The sequence below is a fragment of the Dipodomys merriami genome, unplaced genomic scaffold (assembly GCF_024711535.1).
Source record: "Dipodomys merriami isolate MVZ:Mamm:240054 unplaced genomic scaffold, mDipMer1.0.p SCAF_238, whole genome shotgun sequence".
In the NCBI taxonomy this organism is placed as follows: Eukaryota; Metazoa; Chordata; class Mammalia; order Rodentia; family Heteromyidae; genus Dipodomys; species Dipodomys merriami.
In genome coordinates this window covers 1,297,586-1,313,985 of record NW_027203804.1, presented here as the reverse complement: position 1 = coordinate 1,313,985, position 16,400 = coordinate 1,297,586, and the positions used below count along the sequence as shown (strand labels likewise).

General features: G+C 35.5%; 1 pseudogene; it reads left to right on the top strand.

Annotated features, from left to right (window-relative positions):
• Positions 1–12,589: 12,589 nt before the first annotated feature.
• LOC138835430 (U6 spliceosomal RNA) lies at positions 12,590–12,686 on the top strand (annotated as a pseudogene).
• Positions 12,687–16,400: the final 3,714 nt, after the last annotated feature.

The window sequence follows — 16,400 nt, the reverse complement described above, 5'->3', positions numbered from 1 at the left end:
TAAATCTCTTTGTTAGATAAATGTGTCTAATTCTATGCTGTTCTTTCATACCTGATATCCTTTGCTTTCTGAAAATCTGTCTTTCTATATTTCTATATGAACATTTCCTAATACTAAATACACCTACACAGATGTCACAGGAAGCTAATGTAAGGGTCCCATAGCTCATGAGTCATTAATGTAACAAAATGGAAAGGAGAAGATATTTATTGCTACCTCAATTTTTCTGAAAAGCTGCAATGTTATCATTTGGTTCAAATTTCCATTCTTTGTCTACATAGTGTCATTAAGTGCACATAAATGCAAATATGAGCCGGGTGCTGGTGGCTCTTGCCTGTAATCCTAGCTAAAACCAGAGGATTGTGATTCAAATCCAGCCTGGTCAAGAAAATCCATGAAACACTTATCTTCAATTAGCCACCAGAAACCCAGAAGTGGTGCTGTAGCTAAAGTGGTACAGCATTCAAGTTGAGCTGAAGAGCTGAGAGACAGTGCCCAGGATCAGTGTTCAATCCCCACAATCAAAAAAAAAAAGTGCAAATATGGCTTTAAGTTTCCCCAAAAGGAATGATTAAGTCAACAGTAATCTTCCCAAAGGATTCAGTGCACCTACTTTTGCTGTTATTTAAGTTATGGCTTCTTTGATGAACATATTCTCTTCTTTAAAAATTGTCAAATATTAGCTTTATCGTAAACTTCATCTAATATTTCTTGGTTCAAAAGAGAAGTCCAAACAGTTGTTGTCACTTAGCTTTCTTACTGTCTTAGTTCAAAGCCAACGAGGCAGGAGAGTCTGTCATACTCTTATCTGAAATTAAACACCAAAAAACCAGAAATGGAGTTTTGGCTCAAGCAGTTGTGTACAAGCTTTGGGGGCAGGTCGGAAAGAAAGACAACTGTTCAGGGACAGGGTCCAGCCTCTGAGTTCAAGGCCCAGAACTAGCACAAAGTAAACAAACAAGCAAACAACACAAACCCTGGGTATTTCTTTGGGACTCTCCTTAAAGGAGTAGTGGTCCAATAAGAGGCTGGTTTTGCTGATCATACTCTCTGGATCCTGCTTTTTTGAAATCTTTATTGCTATGGAAACTCAGGACCAGACTAGAGGAATTGATAACTGACTCCTGCAACAAGAGAATCATCTCAGGAGTGAAACATCCATCCATAAGACACTTCAAAACCTCCATATCTTTGTTTATTTGCAGTAGAACATTTTTAAAACAAAGTTATTTCCTTTTGTTATGCTGGCCTTCAAATGGCATATTGTTTCCTTTTGTAATACTCTCAACTACAACTTTACAGACAAGTTTTATATGAATAAAGAACACAAAATTGTCAGGAAGAAAGTTTCCTTCAAGCCTTGAATTCTTTTCTTGTACAGTAAAAAGGAAAGCAAAAGTTAACTTGAACTTTGTCATTCCTCTATGCTCAATTCATCTCCTGAGATCAATTTCCACATTTAGTAACAGTTACTTCCGCTTACTTCCAGTAACAATCTATGGTGCTGCTCTAGAAAAAAAATGAATGTTTTCTGGCTTCATTGAAATAGCACAAGGACACTTTTGGACATGAGGTAACACGTGTTTCAGAGACAACTTAGTAAGGAGAAAATATGAAATTTAAATTGCTTATGAATACTTTTTTCATGAGTACATTTTGTTCAAAGTTCTTAAGTGCTCTTTAAATTATGGTGAATTTTAAATGGGAGAAGGTTCTCAGATAACTTTTTGTGAGTGTATGTGCTGTGCATTAACTTCACAAGTGTACACGAGTGAACAGTAAGAGAAACAATAGCAATAATAGGAAAGAGAAGTTCTGTGTTTATATAAAAGGCTTCAGTAAAATATAGAACACTCTACAAATAAGACAACATTGAAATAATAAAACCAAGTCCAGTATGTAGATTTATGGGAGTGATATAGAGAAGCATTACTTCTATGTGGAAGATGAAGCCACATCCTTTCTAAATCACGCTTTATAAACACGTAATTTTGTAAAAAGGAGAATGGAAGAATGATTGTTTCCAATGCAAGTCACGTATGAGAGAATAGACTTAACTGGAAAAAATAGGAATTATACTAGCAATGAATCTGGTGGCTAAGATCACATTTCTTTTTTTTTTCTTTTCTTATATTCTTTTTTGTAGTTGTTGGTCGTGGTACTTGAAATCTGGGACTGGGCACTGTCCTTCTGGAACACAGCTCAAGGCTAGTGCTCTTCCACTTGAGCCACAGTGCCACTCCCAGTTTTCTGGTAGTTATTGGAGAAAAGAGTCTCCAGGACTTTCCTACCTGGGCTGGCTTTAAACCCCAATCCTCAGATCTCACCACACCCAGCTTAGGATCACATTTCTAACAGTGTACATTCAGCATATGTATTGTGTATATTCATCTATCTTTATATTAATTCTTGAGTTAAAAATCTGGGCTACAGGTTAGACTTAACACTCACAAAAGTGTTTGTAGTTTAAAAGTTGATACTCCTGGAAAAATAAAACCTAAAAAGGTAAAGGAGTCTGAGAAGTTCAATTTGCATCCAGCCTGGGTAGAACAGGCTTTGAGACACTACCTATAATTAAACAGCCAAATGCTGGAATACTAGTCATGATCAAGATTGCTGAATAAGAGCATGAGGTTTTTGCATACATACATACAAACATACACATACACACAACGGGACTTATATGTGCACACAAAAATAGATAAATGAAACAACTCTCAGAATATGTAGAAAAGTTAGAAAACAATAGAAAATATGTCCTGAGTAAGACTAGAATCAAGTGATAATTTTTAATATTAGAAAGCCCTCCAGTGAACTTTCCCCAAAAAAGTTGAGAATATTACATAGCTAGGAATCAGTGATAGTAAGAGAGTCAAGCAACATTATTAATGGGATAGGATCCATGGAGGAATTAATCAGGGAACCCTGTAGGTGCATATAAAAATGTTCATATCTTGTGTGAATTGTTAGAACATCTTTGAAAATAGTACATAAACAATCTGAGCAGTCAGTCTAGTGGATAAGATCATAGGAGAAGTTCAGAATTGCGAGTCTGTTTCTAGAGTAAATAAACTATGGCAGGACAATGTGACACAAGCCTGGAATTCTAGCACTTCGTGAGGAGATTAGAGAATGCAATTATATTGCGATACCTTCCCTGGACCAGGTAGAACATCATTGTCTCAATAAAACAAACCAAACAACAAAAAAGGAATACACCGTTGGAATTTTGGGCTAATTTTCTCATTATGTTTTGAGAAGTCAAGTTTCCTATTGAAATGCAACTTATATATATCCTCATTTGTGTTTTAAATGCTCTAGATGCAGAATGGCTCATTATTTCCATCCAAAAATTTGCAAAACTAAGTAAGCACTATTCTGTTGGCTGCCAAAGAAATGTTGAAGGATTACAAAAGCTTAAGTCTGGAGAAATAGCAAAGTTCATCTAATGTAGTACTTTGTAGACTTTGTTAAATTAGAATTTAGATTTAAAGTATGCATTTTTGTTTTGTTTGTAATTTTATATTCTATAGGATACTACAAAATTCTTTTTAAGTAGAGGGATTAATGGACAAATTCACAAATGATTCTTGCATTCTATTTTCCTAGAATATTCTTTCAAGAGAGTTATAATTAGAACATAGTTAATAGATAATTCCCACAGTTGATGTATACCATGTTAATGTGAATAATCTAGACAGAGTTGCTAACAAATGGATGATATTAATTTATAAATTTAGAAAAACAGCAATTTCCTCTCTGTTCATTTCTAGCTCTCTGCTCTCTCTGTTCATTTCTAGCTCTCTCTCTGTTCTATTCTAGCTCTCTCTCTCTGTTCTTACCTCTCTCTCTCTGTTCTTTTCTAGCTCTCTCTGCTCTAGCTCTTTCCTCTCTTTTCCAGCTCTCTCTCATTCCCAGCCACGTGGAGTGCCAACCTTGCCTGGTCCCAGCAGGCCTACTGAATAAACCTACCCCTTACCTGAATACCACATGCGTGCTGGTGCTGTTCTTACTCGGCTACCTCTTTTTAAAAAACCTAACATAAATGGTGCCGTGACTCGGATAAAGAGCTTAAAATCAGGATAGCTGTGATTTCTCTCTGTTTTTTTCCCTCTTTTTTCTTTTTTTTGTTTGTTTTTTCCCTTTTAGCTCTGAGGAATACCCACAGTTCTGACGGCCTTTTGCGAACCAGTCTGTTTGTGGTGGAAACAGCGCATCGATACCATTGCTGGCCTTCACATCCATGTCCACACCACTTCTCTACTCTGGCCCTGGTAACTGAGCCCCAACCATCTGATGTGCTTTGTTAGCAAAGATGTCTAAATGTTGTCAAAATTTTAGGTTTTGAGTTTTGCCTTTTTTGTTTTGTGTTGTGTATTCTACTACTGACTACATGGTTCTAAAATACTGGGCATATCTATGCTAAAATTCTCATCACATCTAATGAGTTTTGTCATTGCAGAATATTTGTTGGTCAGTTCTTGATAGGAGCAGGTAAGCTCTACTTATTCTACTTGATCTCCTTGTTGCTTTAATTGGAAATAATAAAGGGCTTTTGTGGCAAAGATTTCAGTTCAAAGCCAGCTCGGGCTGAAAAATCCCTAAGACTCCATCTCCCAGCTAAACTCTGCAAGTGATACTATAACTCAAATGGTTCAGTGCTAGCCTTGAGAAGAAGTGCTCAGGGACTGTGCCCAGGCATGGAGTTCAAGTCTTGAATACCAACTGGGAGAAGCCATCCCAGCAACGAGCACCTAGACTCAGCCAGTCTGGGGAACAAGGAAACATGGAGAGGACTAAGAGGAGATAATATCACATCAGCTACTTTGTGCCTGCCCTTTTAAAATTAACCAGAGCCAGGAGGTCAGTGGAAGTAAGAAGCTTACCCAGCCAATGGTTATACCTGTCTACCTATTAACTGAACAGGAATTTATATTCTTGCCTTTGTCACCTGACTTCTCTACTTAGTCGCCAGATATCAGAAGTAGCTAGGGACATTTCTACCAACATTTTCAGCCCCAAGTCCTTCCTCTTGCCATTTATTTGCTGTTTAGTATTTATTTTTCCAGCCGCTCAATGCTCATAAGACTTCTCCAGTCTTCACCCAAGGACTCAATCCACCAAAGGACAGCTACTGCTCACTGCCTTTTGGGAGGGGACCAAATTCCAGCCTTTTACCCCTATTGTCCACGCCCCTTATCAGCAGGAAGTAGCCAGAGAGAATCGTAGCCCTATTTCAAGATTATTAAAAGGCTGGAATGTAAGGTCCGCACCTGGATGGCTAGCAGAATCCACCCTCCTCACAGCAAAGTCTCCACCCTGTACCTGCGTTACATAGGCAACTGTGACACCTGGAAGAAGTCACATCTGAATTTGATGTGGCCACACCTTTCCTCGCCCATATCCTAGATAAGGCCTAGCACAGGCCCAGGCGCTCTCTCTGTTCGTTTCTAGCTCTCTGCTCTCTCTGTTCATTTCTAGCTCTCTCTTTCTCTGTTCTATTCTAGCTCTCTCTCTCTGTTTTTACCTCTCTCTCTCTGTTCTTTTCTAGCTCTCTCTGCTCTAGCTCTTTCCTCTCTTTACCAGCTCTCTCTCATTCCCAGCCACGTGGAGTGCCAACCTTGCCTGGTCCCAGCAGGCCTACTGAATAAACCTACCCCTTACCTGCAAAAAAAGAAAGAAAAACAGCAATTTTTGAGGGTTTGGTTTAAAATGGTATGAAGAGAGTTGTTGTGTGACATCTTCTTTTTTCAACCTCTAAGTAACACAGGAAGCCATTTCCTTATTTACATGCCTCTGTATACATTGAGAAAAATGCTAGGTTTGGGGTTTGTACTCAACTTTGTTTTTGTTTTATTGGTTTGCCTAGAGCTTGAACTCTTGGCCTGGGCAGTGTCTCTGAGTCTGTTTATGCTCAAGGCTCATGCCCTACCACTTCAACCTCAGTGCCACTTGTGTCTGGCTTTTGTGGAAAAGTATATTGGAGATAAGATTCTATGAAACCTTCCTGCTAGGGTGGGCTTTGAACCATAATTTTCCAATCTTAGCTTCCTGAATATCTATGAAAATTTAAAAAGTATAAATATAAATAATAATTGCAAGTGATCTGATCTCAAGAATACCAGTGGAGAAAAAATTATGCATCTCAGGTTATTGTGATGTTCTTTCCAGAACACGGAGGGCATCACATTAGCAGAGGTGTAGTATTTTTCACAATAGAGATAAGCTATTCATGATATGAATTAAGGAATTTTAGGGTGCCCCTTACAAGTTGGAAACTGTTGGGCTAGAACGACTTCATGGCATAAATCTTGGGATCGATAGTCATAGAAATAACAGCTTACTCTGATAAAAAATAATGCTTACTCTTGACGAATTATTACAGATGCTTTATAGTTTTATTCTCTACCAGAATGTGGCTATTTTTCTATTGACTTCTCAATCTGTACACTCCATTGGAAACTGCATCTATTGCAGAATTTTATAACATGCAAAAAAGTACTATTTTGAATCTCTAACATATGGAATGTTGAGAATTTAAAAATGAGTAATTATGAGTAGTTATTTGTCATATGAATTTTGAAGAAAATATATACTCTGTCTTCTTAACAAATTATTTAATTTTAAAAGTTATGGGTTTACATAGCATTAAAGTGTTTTGATGTTTTAGAATGAGAAACTAATAAATTCATTCTTTTTTGAAAAATTCGGCAAATATATTATGAAAATATTTTCTAGTTGCATAACAATCACGTTGATGACCCTCTGATAAAAAAGAGGTAATCAATTTTAATTAGATGTCAAATAGAATTGATTTTTAAAATATTGATACATAAAGAATAATATTTACTGTGCCAATACAGTAAAATTACATTTTACGCAGCTTATTTTTTCAATATTATTATCAAATTGATATACAGTGAGGTTACAGTAATTGTAAGGTAGTGAATAAAAAACATTTCAAACTTGTTACCCCTCCTTCATTTTTCTCACAGTTTTCCTTCACCCCTTCACCCCTCACAAGTTATAAGGTACATTTCCAACATATTGTCTTGTGAGTGCTGCTATTGCATTGGTTTTCCCTTTGTCTTTTGTCTCAACATTTTGTTTTTCCTCTTCCCTTACCTATTTAAGGTGAATGCATACACAATACAAAATCAAATACAGCAGGAATGAACTATAGGGGAAAAACTCAAAGAAAACAAATCACATAGTTCATCAAAAACGACAACCACAAATGAAAAAATCTGGTTCCCTATCTTGGAATTCATTTTGCTTAGCATTAGCTTATATGGCTATATATATGCAGTACAAAGCTACTGGAAAATAATAGTTGCATGGACACTATATCATGAAAAGAGCATGTGAACTTTTGGATGGTAAAGGTGGAATTAGGATTGGTGAATTCGCGGTTCTGATAAAGGGATTTGAAGAGTTTTAAAGTTGTGACAGATAAATTTGAATTGTTCAAAATTTTTAACAACTTAGCCTATTAAGAAAATTTAAAATTTCCTGGGACAATAGGCTTCCATGCAAAGAAATCCATGGACACTTAGTAGAGAAGAAGCAATGTGGGTGAAGATCGCTCTTTTTCACACTAAACAAACCTCAGAAACGTTGCTGTAAATCCGGTTGGTTCCCTTGGAATTATCCTTACCCAGGAAATATATTCTTACTGTGTGAAACAAGGTTGTATTGGAATTTAAATTCAAGTTCTTAAAAAATAAGACATCAAAATTTGTGAATTTACCTTTAATTACAAAACAGTAATTCTCTAAAAAAGATAATTTGAGTCAAAATATTCAGGGAGAAAGTGCCCTCCAAAATGCAAGAAGGTGTTGGGTTTACACATTTCTGTTTGTAACAATTTCTACAATGTCTTTGCATTTGAAGCAGTGAAACAGAAAAAAATCTGATTATATAATTCAAACCAATGATTTCACATTTCTAAGTGGCTCACAAAAAATAATATCTTTAATAACATGAGATAGTGAAGACTTCTCTTATTACATAAGCCAAAATGTTTTGGGTTCAGAATAGAATTGAACAAATGGAAAAGGTAAGAAAACATAGTTCTTAGAAGCCCTAGCTAAGCATATTGGCTTTAGCAGTGAAGGGAATCCAAACTTTTTATACAAATTGTATTAATAGTTTTTGGAGGGTCCGGTCGTGGGGCCTGAACTCTGGGCCTGGGTCCCTCAGGTCTTCAGGTCAAGGCTAGCACTCTACCACTTGAGCCACAGCACCACTTTCGGCTTTTTTTCTTTTTGCTTATGTGGTGCTGAGGAATCAAACCCAGGGTCTCAGGCATTCAAGGCAAGCACTCTACCAAAGAGCCAACTTCCCAGCCCTAACTTGTGTTAATATTTATACTAACTAAAGTGATTTTACAGAGCCTATTTGGCTCACTACAATGCCGAACAGATTGAATGGAGACATGAAAATACATTCCACATCCAAATGAGGCAACTTAAAGAGTTTTCAAAGACAAATCATGAAGATGTAACAGCGGTGGAGCCCATATAATCCTTCAGCTTCACTAGACTTGAAGCTAAGATGCTGTGATTAATTGTAAATCAGGCAAGAGCTAAGAGGAGGACATAGAAGCATTTACCTTTTGTAACAGACACTGTCTTTCTAGGTATAGGTGATTTAACTCTACTCTCCTCCATACATCTTGGTGAACAAATGCAAGACCAAGAGAAAAATAATCTATTGAAATAATTTTGCATAGAATAACTTCATTGTTCCTGATATGGTATCTAAGGAGAGTCTTACGATAGAAGATAAAAGTGCAGTATTTTTCAGTTTCCTCTAACCATCTTCTTAGCAAAATATATCTTTTAGGTTAGAATTGATTGGACCAAAAAGTGATGGAGTACTTATGTTTGTGGGCATTTTAGACACAAGAAGACTTTCAAGGTAAAAGAAAAATGAAAAAATACAGCCAAATGTTGGTGATTACAGCTTCTTGGACTGTTTTCTGGAGACAAAGTTTTACATTAGATTTCTTCTCATTGACATAGATGTTGTTTCATGGCAACCAAATGCAAGAAGGAAGTTTAATAGACTCGCCTGGCCAATTAATCAGCATGAAAGAAGAAAATGGCAAATAATATTTAATGAATTACTTTGACCAATTACTTTGCCAGAAGAAAGAAGGAAAAATATAATTCAAAATCAATTGACTTAAAAGTATGAAGAAAGAGTAGTGAAGAAAGATTAGAGAAAATATGGAGGATTGTTTTCTCTCCAGTGGAGTAATGCGTTCTTGATCTTGTTTCTTCTATTCTATCTTCACAAGCTATCAAGTGTGTCTCACGACTGGATTATCCAGTTCAGACAGAGAACTCCTAGAAGAAAGATACTATTTGCAGCAGATGTAGGTGATTTATAACCTTAGACAATCTATTTAAATCTGTTCAAAATTCTCTCCTATCCCAAACTTCTCTCTTTGGACACCGTTCTTTGCTTTTCCCAAGACTACCCTTCATTAACTGCTTAAAATTTTGGGAGGAAATATTCATACTCTCTAGAGATTTCTGGTTGGTTGTGATTGTTGTGTGTTTTTGTTTTTTGTTGTGTTTTTAAACTGAATTTCAAAAGGTTGTGCAAGTATGTTACAATTAAATATATCCATCTAATTGCCCATTTCTCTTGGATCAGAGTCACTCTTTCCATCATTCTCAACCAAATGCTTCTCCAATATTTATTTCAGATTTACCACTTCCTTTATCATATGTGTACATTGAGTATTCTAGCTGTACTTGCCCCTTGTTCATTTTTCATTCATTCTATGTCTTTACTATAATTTCTTTCTGTTTTCAACTTCCTGATAGTCATCCTGTTAAACTGTCTATTAATATATTGAAAGGTTTATATACATTTCATGGAGTTTACATTCTGCATATGCTTGAACTGATGTCAGCTTATATTTCCATAATTCATTCATCTGCAGTAACAATTTGCAAGACTGGAGACGTGAAGCATCTAAACATGATTTTATTCTCATCCATTTGGAAGATTAATCTCAGTCAAAAAGAAAGTTAAAAATGCATAGAATGTACTCCTAGCTACAAATTTTTATAAATAGCTTTGTACAGTGGTGTGATTGTTTTATTTTACATGGTATATTATTTTTTACTACCTATAAGTTTTGGAAAAAGAAGAAAACTAAAATTTATTCCTATATAGGAATGTGATAGAAATAGAAGACAGATTTTATGTTTGTCATATCTCTGATGAGTACCCATATTCAAGACTTAAAGTCATATTTCTCCCTATGTTACACAGACAGGGAAAACATAATATTGCATATGATAGGACAACTATTTGTGACGTTTTAAAATGTACCTTATTAAATGATGACATTTACTTTATTAGCAAACGTTTTGGTTTGAAATTTGGCAGGCTGATCTATTTAACACATTTCTGGAAGGCTCCTACTGAAAAACACAAATTATGGTTGGTACTATTTCTAGACTTTAATGAATGGTTGAACGTGTTTGGCATTTGTGCTGGGTAAATAATTCAACTCTATTGTAACTTGCTCCCTACACTTGAAAAACTTGTAATGTCACTAAGTATCATCTACTTCTCAAATGTTATTTTGGCGAATGTGATTTTAAAAAGTTAATTTGTAAAGGAATAACTTTCAGGAGATTAAATGTAGATTATCATTGGTTTGAGAGTGACATTTTATACCACTGAACCATGTTGTACTGAAGTCCCAGTGTTTTGCAGCACTAAGGATCTTCTCAATGTTTTCCTGAATTATATTTGAACTCTAAGTAAATTTTTCTGGGCCTTGGTAGACAAATTATGGATCTATCCTTCCAGGAACTATTTTTTGGCCCACTTATGCTGGACTAAAATCTTTTATTAATCATAGGGGAGGGGTATTAAAAATAATCTTATGACACCTTGTGAACTTGTTCACTGATATGGGCTGGCCATCTGTAAGTTGAATGTTTGAATCATAGTACATACTCTCAAATTTTGTGATCTCATCTTTCATTTTAAGTTGCCTTGCATTTCACAATTGCTTAATGCTAAATCCTGCATCTCAAGGAATTGGGGCCCTGAAATATAGGAAATGAGAAATTGAAATGGGTCTTCAATTACTTTGTTGCATGTTGCATGGGCCTATGTGAGAAGTCTTGCCGTTGTTATCTGATGATGCAGGTAACTGGTACCTGGGATCCTAGGAATCATTGGGTCGTGCAGAAGAATAATATTTGTTAGACATCTTATCAGAAAAATTTGGGCATAATCAGTAGGAATGCTTCAGAAATATGGAGAAAAAGAGTTTTGGATCAGTGAATTAAAACAATAAACAGAGAAGCAGAGTAAAATCCCTTAGATTAGGGGAAAACAAAATTGTTTTTTTACCATGCGAATTCAGAAGACCAAGAACAGTTAGAATGTATCACAAGTTTATACCAAAGACACTGCGTTGATATTTTTTATATTCTAATATATATTTTAAACCTAATTATTTATATTCCAATTCTATTTATTGGAATAAATAAATTTTAATTTATTTGTGAAATTATCAACTAATTCTAGTAAGTTTCATTGTGTGAAATATAAAATCAGCACATATAAGTATAAAATATATAACTATATATAATATAAGAAAAAAGACACATGTTTTGCATTGTTCTGTTGTGGTTACAGTATCAAAGGCAACTCTGTTTTAAAGTATTATTACATTATCTCTACCTCAGTGTTTGATAGAGTTGGACCTAAAGCTTTACTATTTGTAGATTTACAGCCTGTAGGGAAGAGAAAACACTGTGATTAAAACATTACCAATTTAAGGCCTAATAATGAGAAGAAACATCTGGACTTCTCCTGCAACTATGAAAATATTTGGTGATAGAAATTCAGTAGTGTAACTTCCTGCCTGGTAGGATGGTAGACAGGCCAGGATACTAAGTAATGATGAATATGATCAATTTTTTCACCTTCTTGGCTTTAGTTACTTTTGAAATGTTAGATATAATAAACAATTATATTTTGATAAAATCCCTTCTAGTCTGAACAGTTATGACTGAACTGTTCATCTCTCTATGATCCCTGGTAACTAAGATTAGTGTTGTTCAAGTAAAACAATCTATGCTGTCAGGGTAAGATATTCTGATTGGTCTCTTCCTACATGAAAGAAGAATAAAGGGTCAGGTAGCCATTTGTGCCAGTAAGACCTCACTTGGGAAAATGTCAACTGCAGAAGGTTAGAAGTAGCTCTTAAGCAAGGCTTACTTTGAATCCATTAGCTCCACAAAGCTAATTCAGTTGGATCAATTAGTAAATGAAAAAGCCATCACCTTTGAACCTAGCAATAAATTATTGAAAGTATGATCAAATTCCAAATGAAAAAGACTTAAAATTGTCATTGACAAAAAATTTGCAAATGTGAGCATTAAGATGAACAATATATTTTTTTCCTCTATTCACAGAATTTTAGGAAAATAAGATCAGTAGCATTGTCAGGAACAATATAGTTTCCTTATTACAAGTAGGCAACCGTGGATATAAGTCTGTATAAAGATTGCATCATTAACTACTTAAATTTAGAAGATACTACATGCTTCAGCAGCATGTATTCCCAAATTACAATACAGAGATTAACATGACAATTGCACAAGGATGATATGAAAATTTGTGAAATATTCTGTATTTTTCATTCTTCAGATGCAAGAAATGAAAAACAGTTATTAAAAAGTTGATTACAAAATAACAAGTGTAACAACACACGTAATTAATATAATTAAATTTAGTTTCACATCAATGTATTAAATCTTCACCTCAGAAAGGCGTTTACATAACATAAACTTTACAAAACTTTTGAAATTAAACAACATTGTCATTTTATCCCAAAGAAAAATAATATTAGGACCTAGGAAAAAAAGGAATCTAAAACTTTCTATAAGGAATACAATCTGAAAGGACACATTATACAAACATAGAATACTTTAAAATATTCTTTTTCAGACAATCACCAGAAATACTTTAGTATCTGTACTATTCATTTAAACAGATAAGTTAAAATTATTTCTGAATAAAATTTCACAAACTCTGCAGAAATCATTATACATGTATACAAAAACTCTTGAATACATTTTGATATCCAATGCAGGCAATTCAATTGGAAGAATTCCACGGAATTCATGAATTTTTACAGTAAGAATTGGTGTTGCCAGACGCTGGTGGCTCAAACTATAAAAAGAATTTTGAGGTATTACCAGGTGTAATAGACTCAGACAGTCCTACCACTATAAAGGTCATGAAAAGGTCTCTAAAGAGACTATTCAAGTTAATAAAGGTCAGAGGATTGCCCAAATACTTTTACTCTCATATCTAAACTTGCCTAATCCCACACTGACTCAAAACAGAAAAGGAGGGTTTGGCACCACAGATACTGTAGCCTGGGTTCAGGAAATTACAGATAAAAGGCCTTACAAGGCCGTTAAATCAATGGAAAACAAATGACAGGACACTTAGACACAGGAGCTGACAGATCCTGTATAGCTGGAAAAGATTGTCCTATGGCCTGGCCAGTGCAAGAGACTTCTTCCTTAATTGGATTAGGGAGGGCTTCTAATGTAGCTTAGTCAGCTCAGAGACTCAAATGGGTATGTGAAGGGCAGCAAGGCCACTTCAAACCTTATGTTATCCCCAGCTTGCTCTTTTCTTTATGGGGCAGAGACATCATGCAAGACATGAAAATAAAATAGGACAAATAGACTCCTCATCAAACGAGCAAAATTTTTCATAGGGGCCACTGATGAACAGCTTTATGCTGACAAAATAATATGGAAAAGTGATGATCCTGTATGGATTAATCAGTGGCCCCTAACTCAAGAAAAGATTCAAGCCATACAGGACTTAGTTCAAGAACAATTGAGTCAAGGGAAGAATAGAAAAGACTACCAGTTCATGGAATACTCCATTTTTTGTAATTAAAAAAGAAGTCAGGAAAATGGAGATTATTACAAGATCTAAGGGCAATTAATGAGGCCATGCATGACATGGGAGCCCTTCAACCATGTCTACCCTCTCCTGTTGCAGTCCCACATGGTAGATACATAATAATAATATACTTACAGGATTGCTTTTATACAATAAAATTACAACCAGAAGATTCCAAGAGATTTGCTTTCAGTGTCCCTTAGGCTAATTTTAAACAACATTATAATAGGTACCAATGGAAAGTGCTACCTCAGGGCATGAAAAACAGCCCTACCTTATGTCAACAATATGTGAAAAGGGCTATAGATCAAATTAGAAAAAAATATCCAGGGGCATATATTATTCATTATATGGATGATATACTTATGGCCGATGAAACTAGAGAAAAGACAGAAAAAATATTACAGGATATGGTAGAACAATTAACAAAATTCGGTTTGATAATAGCTCCTGATAAAGTTCAACATGAATGACCTTTAAATTATCTGGGAAAAGTGATTGGACATGATTATATTATGTCTCAAAAGACACAAATTAGAATAGATAAACTAAAAAACATTAAATGATTTCCAAAAATTATTAGGGAATATTAATTGGATTCGGCCTAGTTTAAAAATAACTTCAGGACAATTAGATCCTTTGATGAAAATGTTGGACGGAGACCCTAATCCTAAATCTACCAGGAAAATAACTCCTGCTGCCTTATCCTGTATAAAATTGGTAGAAAAAGCATTGAATACAGCTAAAATACAGCAAATTAATATTGCACAATCATGGTCCTTTATAATTCTGGCTACAAGCTATACTCCCACAGGATGTTTTTGGCAGGATGGGATACTAGAATGGATCCATTATTCCCATAACCCGGGAAAAATAGTTGCTTCATATCCCTTTTTATGTGCAATTTTGAATTTAAAGGCTAGATTAAGAGTTAGAGATTTATTTGGCCAAGAAATACCTAACATTATTATCCCTTATAATAAGAAACAGTTAGATCATTTGATACGATTTGATGATGATTGGAAAATTGCTGTATTAACTTACACAAGTAAAATAAGCTTTCATATGCCCCAACATCCTTTGTTACATTTTTATACTGAAACCCCTGTGATATTTCCAAAGGTTTTGGTTACAGAACCTTTGGGCAGGGCATTATCTATTTTTACAGATGGATCTTCTAGCGGAAAGTCTGTGGTTTATTGCAGTACAAAACCACCATTAATATCTTCTGACCCAACTGTATCTGCCCAACAGATTATTGCAGTTCTGCTAGCCTTTCAAAATTATTCAGAGGAGTTTAACCTTTACACAGATTCCCGCTATGTGGTTTCCTTGTTTCCTGCCATTGAAACAGCCCTAGTTACTGGTCATTCTAAAGTAACAGTGTAATTAATAAAATTACAACAGCTATTACAACAAAGAAGGACAAAGGCATTTGTGGGACACATAAGGGGGCATAGTAATCTCCCTGTACCTTTGTCTCAAGGGAACAAGTTAGCAGACTTATTAACTAAGGAAAGTCATGTAATGTCAGCTTTAGAAGAAGCTCAGGAATGTCATAGACTACACCATCAGAATGCTAATGCCTTAAGAAAGATGTTTCAAGTGTCCTGAGAACAGGCAAGACAAATTGTAAGGGAATATGAGGCATGCCCGGAAGTTTTTCATCCACAAAAAATGGGAGTTAATCCTAGAGGCTTAAAGGCTAGAGTTCTGTGGCAAATGGATGTTACCCATGTAACAAAATTTGGGAAACTCTCCTTTGTCCATGTTACTATAAATACTTATTCTCATGCTATGGTTGCTATAACCCATTCTGGAGAGGCTGTGAAAGATGTTCTTCAACATTTGGTTAAAGCCTTTGTAGACCTAGGAATTCCTAAGGAAATAAAAATTGACAATGGACCAGCATACACCTCCAATGCTTTTGCTAAATTTTGTGCACAATGGAAAATCGTGCACAAAACAGGGATTCCGTATAATCCACAAGGCCAAGCAAACATAAAACGAGCTCATCAGTCCTTAAAAAGTCAATTGTCAAGAATTAGACAGGGAGGAGAGAAGCAATACTTCCCCCATTACACTTTTAACCATGCTTTACTGGTTCTTAATCATTTCAATGCTGATGAGCAAGGAATAACCCCAATGATGAGACATTGGGGCATGGAAAAAACTACAACTTTTCCTTTACTAAAATGGAAGGATCTACTTACTGGAACCTGGCGTGGGCTAGACATCCTGTTAACATCCGGGCGAGGCTATGCTTATGTTTTCCCACAGAATGCGGAATCCCCCATTTGGGTCCCAAACAGACTCATCAGGCCTTTCTTGGGCCCAAAAAAGAGACAGGAAGAAAATGAAAATACATCAGGAGAGAAAACTGGAGCAGAAGATAAAGACTCTCTCTCTATCACCACCACAGGCTA